This window comes from Lissotriton vulgaris, chromosome 2_2 (genome assembly GCF_964263255.1).
Source record: "Lissotriton vulgaris chromosome 2_2, aLisVul1.2, whole genome shotgun sequence".
In the NCBI taxonomy this organism is placed as follows: domain Eukaryota; kingdom Metazoa; phylum Chordata; class Amphibia; order Caudata; family Salamandridae; genus Lissotriton; species Lissotriton vulgaris.
Window position 1 is genome coordinate 326,172,205 of NC_141688.1, and position 6,000 is coordinate 326,178,204.

A 6,000-nucleotide genomic window follows, 5' to 3' on the forward strand; every position below is an offset into this window, starting at 1 on the left:
TATAGAAAGCTATCCTAGTGGTAGCTGTGGAGAGCAGCCTTCAGGCTAAGTCTAGAAGGAATGTAAAGCAGCTTGTTTTACCAGTCTATAATCCATGAATGACCAAATGAAAGGACAATCACACCAGGTGTATATATATAAAATCTATGTATTTATTCTAAACACACCCCTCTAGTCTCTTTATGAGGCTAGAGGCAAAAGTACAATACAGGAACTTAAATAGCACACAGTAAATTAGCACATCTGCCATCTGGGTGTCAACCCAGATGGCAACCAATCAGCCCAGCGCTTCAGAAACTTCACTGGCTCCCCATCTCTCAGCACTGTGTTTTCAAAACTGGCTGCATGGTGTTTAAGGCCTTGCATGCCAAAAGCCCCGCTTTTATTACTAACCTGTTACCCAGATATGTGCCCAACCGGACCCTTCGTTCTGCCCATCTTTCTCTGCTTTCTGTACCCAAGTTTAAACGTGTGGGTCAGGGGGGCCGCAGTTTTGGGGTCTTGGCACCTAAACTTTGGAATTCGTTTCCTCTGGAGATTCGGTCTTGTAACGACATCATGCAGTTTAGGAGGCTCCTCAATACCTGGTTGTTTCGGCTAGCTTATAACTTGGGATAATTGACAGCTGTAGTCTGTTCAGTCCGCCTTCAGTATTTTTCTGCTCTCTGGTCAGCGCCATGAAGCCAACCGGTGTAAGTGCACTTAATAAATTCCTATTAACATTAACACAGTGTAGGTTTAGCCGAGGGGCCTCACAATCCAAATACTAAAAGTGGTATAAGTACCGCTCTAAGCATAGAGACCAGGCCTAGGACTTGTAGAACCACTGAGGCAACCAAGAACCACCCAAGGTGGGGACGCAGGAGACCCACGGGGGACTCGTGCAGTGTCTAAACAGTAACGAATCTCCATTGACTTCTATGGAGAAAGTTAAAGTTACAAGTTTAGAGTGTAAGGACACTTAGGAGTGGACTATGGTGAAACCCCTTCAGAACTAGACACTTCGAAAGTTAAAACCCACAGGATCACCGAAGTACTTGTGTTAACTCACCTAGGGAAGTCGGGTGCATAGGTGTCTTTTCGTGTCTGGTTTCGTCATAGTTTCTGATGGAGAGGTGCAAAGAAGTGCTGCAGGTTGACAAGGAGAAAAGTGTCTGGATGGATCCAAGGGTGGATCGGAGATCTGCAGAACCTAAAAGCAGAGGGGGACAGAGTCTGGGTCACTAGCCAGTGACCAGGATGGCGACGAGAAGATGCAAGCCGGGTGCTTTCAAGTGAAGTAGGTGAAGCTTGACTCTTCTCCCACGAGGACCAGGAGGCGTCGTCGACGACCAGGAGCTAGATTCGAGCTGTCCCACGAAGGATGTTGAGTGCTGCAGCATCGGTATCCGGAATGGACCCAGCAAGCCTTGGGAACAGCAACCACGCAAGGTGACAAGATTGGCTTCGGAGCAGACCAGCAAGGTCTGAGGGACTTACCCTTTGGAGGAGAGTCAGGGCACGTCAGGAGCAACCAGTGAAGCCCAAGAAACAAAGTAGATTCCTTTGTGGGGACCCACCAGTCGACGGACCAGGGATCGCAAACGGTTCTCTAGCAGAAATGCAGGAAGCTGGCCCACGGAACACTCGTGGAGTGTGGGCCTCTAAGCTTCGGTGCAAAAGGTGCTCAGGGCTTGGACTACAAGTAGCCCAATGCACAACTTCGGGAAAGCTCAGAAAGTCGATGCACTAGCAAATTTGCAGGATGTCCAGGAGTTCCGGCCCCACATCTCTCGTGATAGCTACAGGTCTCAGCTTTGCTGGGGACTCGTGTCAGCCTCTGAGATGTCTGGAAGTCTGTGTCCTGTGTTGCAGATTCTTCAGGCTCCGGCAGGAGCCTCGAAAATGCAGACCGGCAAGATGCTTCTTTAGTGCATGTTTGAACTGGGGAGTCACTCCTTGACTCCAAGGGAGATTTCTTCCATCTTCCAGTCGATATGGAATGTCGAATGTCCAAGATTTATGTTTCAGAGTTTCGTCCAGGGTAATCTAAAGTCCTAGGGACTGGGCTCCTATACTTATACCAAGTTTAGGGGTTGGACTAACTCTAGGGTCCCACCTATGGGAGGACCTGGGGAGGGGGTGGTTACACTCCTTTCCCTTTGTCCAGTTTTCCGACAGAGCTGGGCTGAGTGCCCCAGCTACCGGTTTGAACTGGGAAATGCACAGGGATACCTTGTGTGCCCCAGGCACTGTCTGGAAAGCATTCACTGAATGCACACCCTCCCTGCCCCAGTACACTAACGCCTATCTGGGAAGGTGCTGGCACCTCCCTGGACAGGAAACCTATTGTCCAGGCCTCCCCTGCCGGAGTTGCATCCAACAGCAGGTCGTCAGACTTGTCTGTGGCAGCAGCATCCATTTTGTGATGCTGTGGCTCTTTTAAACATTTACCGGGTAAGTAAGTCTGTACATGTCTTCCCCCTCTAGAAGGTTGAATTCTACCTACGCCACCAGAACTGACGGGGGGTAGGATTCCAAGGTGTTTGACACCAAACATGACTGGTTTCCTTGCAGCCATTCCAAAGTTAGAATTTACTGCAAGGCTATAATGCACTTAAGAGTATATGGCATGGCTGTATCATATAACCGCTATAAGGAAGGGATTCCGAAACCTGCAGAGGGGCTCAGCTCATTCTTGGGCACCCTCACACGAAACCAAGCACTCTGCCTTCAGGATTGTAAAGGCCTGCCATATGAGTGACTTATAGGTTTATATGTGTCTGTATATATATATATATATATATATATATATATATATATATGTATACTATATCTGAATAAGGGATGCTTACACCACCTTAACCAGGCTGCAGTAGCAGACCTGTGGTGCCATTTTGGAAGACTTCCCAGGGGTGGCATAATGCATGCTTCAGCCCCTGGTAGGCCTCTGGGGTACCTATGCCCTTGGTACCTAAGGTACTATATACTAGGGACTCACAAGGGTAACCCAGTAACCAATCTGGAGTGTACCTAAGGTACAGGTAATCAAGTTAGAGAAAGAACAGCTTGGCTGTGGTCCTGGTTAGCAGGGCCCAAGCCAGACTAAAGTCGATAAATCAGTGAAACACAGCAAAAAGTGGGGGTAACCATAGTAAGCAGATCCTACTCTCCTACAGCTTCCACTCCCCCCTCCCAGCTCATCTGTTCTCCCGCCACTCGTGATCCCCCTGTTTTGTATCTTTATTTTTTATTATTTAACACCCATCTCCTCCATTGCTTCCCCTCCCCGTTCTCCTGACACTTGGCTTCATTTGGGAAGCCGTCTACTGTGAAGAACATTATCATGTGCAAAAAGAACATACAATGGATGGAATGCTGACCAAATCAAACATCCACCCCCACTCACAGATCTGAGTTTAATCCATCGTTCTTTTGCTTACCATGCCACTGTAGGAAGGGTATGCCTAGACCTGGGTCCCATGCTCACTGTGCTACTAGATTCAAGCTAGCCTGGCTGATGAGGGGTGTTACCCTGAAACCAGTTCCAGGATGCTTGTCTCTGGTCCCAGGAGCACCTGGCCCGGCAACTTTTTGCCCCAAAATTTTCTAGGCGTCAAATTATTGAATTGCCAATGCTTGTTCACAATTGAATCAAATGTGTGTGTATAGAAACAGACTTTGTGCAGGTTTACCCCCCTCTTTTTGACCCAATTTTGACTGCCCATGCTGGTGTTCTTGGCAATAAAATGCCCTGAGGCCTGATAAACAGGACTCTGAGCTTGTGCTCTGACCCTTAAAATGGTGCATGTTTAATTGTCTTGTCCCCAGTTGGTATAGCTTAATTTACCTGTAAGCCCTTTGAATATGGTACCAGGGATGCCCAAAGGCCTATAAGTTAGTGTTCTCCAGGGACTGCAGCACTGGTTGCCCCACTAAGTGGAACACAGTAAACCATGGCTCCCAGTCTTCAACAATTCTTCTCTAATATTTTCCCTTACTGAGAAATGTTGGAAATATACTCCTGATAATGGAAGATTTAAACCTTCCTCCAACATTGGGAAAAAAGTGGTGGGGGGGCACTGAACTTGCAAACACTCAGATTTTCGCCTGAGCAAATCTACACATGCAGATTTGCTCATGCTAAACTGGAGTATAATTCCTTGTCCTACTTCTGTAAATTCTTGGGAATTTACAAAGTTTTATAGGTGCACTTAATTCAAGGACATATACCATGGGTGCACTTTTGAGACTTTCTTTAACAATTGGGCCCCTAATTTGGTCTGGCGTTGACCATGACCTTTTGCATTTATTAAAATTCTCTCTCTCTCTCTCTCGGCTGGCTTCACTGTAAGTGAAAGCATTCTGCTCTTTCACAAGGAGCATCAAGGCACACAAAGTAGTTTTTTACAGTACCAGTACCTACTGAGGCAGCATGTGCTTTTTGAGACCAAAAACTGTTTTTGCTTTTGCCAATGTTTGTTATAATGGTGAGGGCCCCGCAGCTCCCAAACCAATAAGGTTTTACAAAAACCATGCCAAAAAAAAACCACACATTGACAAAACTAAAACGGTTACCAGCAATTTCAGACCTTTTAGCTTTGCCAGTGCTTGTTTATTTTTGTTTCCCATAATCTTATTGAAACTGGTTTCATTGATTTTCCATTATGAATATTTTGGGAAATACTAGCATGCGTCAACAAATGTTACTTAGAGATGCTGCAAAAAAATGGTACCTGAAATTTTACAGTAGTTTAGCTAAATGTCTTTTTTTCTGCTTTTATGTTTTTTATGAACATTTTATTTTGAAAGCAAAGAATCCTTAATCTTGCTTTCAGGCTTCTGAAAATATTTGCATCTAATCAGAGCATTCTGGGAACATTATACATAGCCTCATATTGCTAAACCTTTGAAATGATGTGTACACATTTTTATGCTGGAACCACTGTCAATAGTGCAGTCACAGCTCACAACATTTACTTCGAGTGCTCACCCTAATAATGAAGGCTTTCAATTAAGAACCACATATACAAGTTATAAGGGCCTTAACATATGGACAAAAATGTTACCTTACATACAGACAGTTCCCTTCTCTGATCCATAATGTGGTACTGCAAAATGGCAGCAAAAGGGTTTGTGCTGCAGGGGATGGGCCTACTTGTCCCAGTGACAAAATACACATGAAAACTTGTAGCTCTTGATCCCAAACAATATGTCCTGAGCATTGGGCTATAAGAATTCCACATCCTTGTTAAGTGCATGTTGAACGCCATAGAGATGAGTCAACCAGTCCCGGACAGTACCTAATACCCTTGCTGTTAAAGATTGCTTTGCGTCATGGTTCATCCTCTTCAAACCAGAATTGCCCTCAGGCCGATACGGATATGAAAATTTCAACTGCACCCCGAAAGACGTCATCGCATCACAGTAAGCCTTAGAGCCAAAAGGCGGACCTTCGTCTGAATGGAAGGTGCCAGAGGCAAATGTCCCTACAAATACATAGCACTGCATTGCGGCCAAACCCAAAGGAATCTGGTGCAAGAATCCACTGCAATCAAGATATATTTAAGAGCCTTGTCAGAAGTCAAAGGACTTCAGTGATCAAGATGAATACAGCCAAATGTTTGATTAGAAATGTAAAGTTGAGTATGTGATGGGCATGAAACAGTAGGTTTAATTTGTTGACAAATGTCACAAGAAAGTACATATTTACATGCTTGCTGATATAACCCACGCCACCAAAAACGTTGTTGTAAAAGAGAAAGTCGCTGTCACTCCGGCATGTGCAGAAGCAACGCCTTCATGTGCGGCTATTATCAAAAAGTCTGCGGTTCTCGTTGGGAATCAGCCGATCACCAACAGAATGAAAAGTTGCAAATGGAATTTGTTCAGACGACATGTGGTATGTATAACATGAAGGGAAACCTTGGGGAAACTCTGCTCCCTCCTTCGTCGCAGCAATAGCTGCCAGAATATCATCATCAATTTTAGTCATAGACCTGGTGACTGCTGCTACTGAAC